The sequence below is a fragment of the Amphiura filiformis genome, chromosome 20 (assembly GCF_039555335.1).
Source record: "Amphiura filiformis chromosome 20, Afil_fr2py, whole genome shotgun sequence".
In the NCBI taxonomy this organism is placed as follows: Eukaryota; Metazoa; Echinodermata; class Ophiuroidea; order Amphilepidida; family Amphiuridae; genus Amphiura; species Amphiura filiformis.
In genome coordinates, this window is record NC_092647.1 from 42,227,228 (window position 1) to 42,230,002 (window position 2,775).

The 2,775-nt window shown below is 37.3% G+C and overlaps 1 pseudogene; it reads right to left on the minus strand.

The window, feature by feature from the left end:
• Window positions 1-1,426: 1,426 nt before the first annotated feature.
• LOC140143198 (small nucleolar RNA U3) lies at window positions 1,427-1,521 on the minus strand (annotated as a pseudogene).
• Between the last annotated feature and the right edge of the window lie 1,254 nt (window positions 1,522-2,775).

Here is a 2,775-nt window from a genome sequence, read left to right on the forward strand (position 1 = left end):
CATTTTGTTAAAACCCCAGAAGTGATATCAGGACAAAGCTGTGCATGTTGGTACTTGATTGTTTGGATCCCTATGTTGAAAATCCCTTGTAGTACATTAGTATTTTTCTTATGTGTAGTGTATATTGTTGTGGAAAAAAGTTCACCTGGACTTTTGATTTTGTGCCACTTCGGCCATTATGGATGATTTTTGGCAAATGTTTTCTAAAAGCATGATTTCAGTGCCTCGGTTTGAAGAAATACTTAATGCTATTGACTAGTAAAGTGCCATTTCATAAGAAACCCCTTTGATACTTCACAATATGCTTGTTTCATGTTTGCATATATATTAAAATAAAGAAATATAAAAAGGTAAATATATGCTTATACCAATTTTGCTCACATTGGTATTTTTAGACTTTGTCAATTTATTTCGTTTCAATGACCGGTCAGAATGGGAAACTTTGAAAAGTCATAATTCGAAAAGTTTTTGACCGATTTTGACCATTTAACCACCAAAATACTTCTGTTGATGAGTTCTTTCCAGAAAACAATCTTTTGTAGCAATAGCGGCAACATGAAATTATGATGGTCATCCCTAGTATAGGCCTATAAAGGTTGTTTTTAAGAAATTTCCATTTAATTTTATTTTAAGAAGGAGATTGGTATAGAAATAGTGGCGTATCCAAAGAGGGAGGGGTTGGGGAGGGACAGATTCACCTCTGTGAGAAGTCTTGGGAGGGGGAGGGAGGAAGAGGAGAGGAGGGATATGGAGAATGAGAGAGGGCTGGAGGAAGGGATAATAAAAACAAGTAGATAAATAGAAATATAAGGAAAATGATGGGAATGAGAGAGGGAGGGTGAGAGGGGACAATGAGAGCGAGGGAGTGATAAAATGTAGGCCTAGGAAAGAATAAGTACGGAAAAGAAAGGAATGATGGATACATTTAATAATAATTATTAGGCCTATATAATAACTAAACACATAACAGCACTGGGCAGCCATTCGACGATGTCAATGCCTTTATTCGTTACGTAATTAAAACGCCCAGTCAGATGTATTTCACACCTACCAAACACAACTCACCCAATTTCGCAAACTGGACGTTGAATGTACACTCTCATGAATATTGATTGGCAACATTTTCCAATATGTCAGCGCTCTAATCGGAAACAATAGAACAATAGACCCTGCAGAGCGTTGGGCCCAAGGTTGGCTCAATATTGGGCTTGGGCCAATGTTGGCCCCAGCTTGGCCCAAACCTGTCACAGTTATTGAACCAACATTGGGTCTGTACCTATTTCTCATTGGCAAACAATTGGCTGCCAATGTTTTAACAATATGTAATTTTAGTATTGGGCCAATATTGATGCAATGGATTACTTTAATTATTGGCTCGGGAAAAGTCGATATGTATCATCTCTTGCCCGCTTCGCGGTAAGAGAGGAACACTACGACTCATCACCGTGTTGAATAGCCATCAAGAGTATTTGATAGCATGGTGACACGTACTTTAAAAATTATCTTTAAAAGTATGGTCTTAGAATTGAAATTGCCGAAAATTCTTGTGTATTTTCTTTAAAATAAATAATCCGTGGTGTTAAATAGCGTTTGCCCTGCGTTTTATCATCCGTGGTTTTGTTTCCTATTATTTCAAATTAGTATAATATTTAGGATTTAAATAAGGTCTTCCAAACACTAGTACTCATCACAATAATTATTTGTTACCATATTGTTACCCAATTTGTTACCGAAATTGGTGTGATAACCTATATATTGGCTGCCAACATGATGCCAATGTAAAAATTGCCAATTGAAAGCCAAGATTGGCCCAATATTATATACTGATGTAATGCCAATCAAACGATATCTAAAAGGCCATTAAACCAATGATTGGTTTATTATTGGCCCGAGATCAGCTGCCAATGAATGGTGAGCCAATATTGGCCCAATATTATATACTGATGTAATGCCAATGCAACTTTTTGCCAATATTGGCCCAATAAGTAGGCCCCTATGTTATCTGGGTAAAACACTGTTACGAGTCGTACTGACTCAACATGCTCAAGGCCAAAATCACCTTTTACCCGAACTCACACGAATGCCGGGACGAATGCGCAACACAAATTTAAGGGAGTGTTCAGAAATACTCTGGTGGGGGGGGGCTGGAAAATATGTAGGGGGGGGTCATAAAATTTTAGGAGTTCTGAATAGGGGGGGTTAAAAAAGTTTTGGGTGTATGAACAGGGGGGGTAAAAAGTTTGTCGGCACGTAGAGGGGGGGTGTAAATTTTTTTTCGCGCGCTGCACGCACAAATGTTCCCATATTTAACCCTGCAGAACAAAAGTATATTTGATCCAGTGTTAAAAATTGTCGTCTATAATTTGAGGTTTGTGTCAGTTCTTTCTGGTCAGCTCTTTAAATCACTAAAAGCTGCAATATCTTTGCTCTTCTTTAGTGTTGAAAATTTGTATACGATTCGTCTCTTTGCCGAATTCATTAATCGCACTAGGCGCGATTCGTCCAATTTCAATATCTACGTCGGGGAGTAAGATTTATCATTGATTTTTGGTGGAAATAAAAGATAACCTGAAACATAATCATAAGCATACAAAAACTCAATTTGCTCAAAATTCTCGATTCGTCACTCTGCCGAATTCATAACGATATGTCTACAGTATTTAACCCGGATTCGAGGTATTGTTGAACAAGCAAGTTACCAAGTAATGAAAAAAATATTAAAACAATATTGAGTATCATTTGACTCATTTTGTTGCTCTGTTCACTTTTTACTCA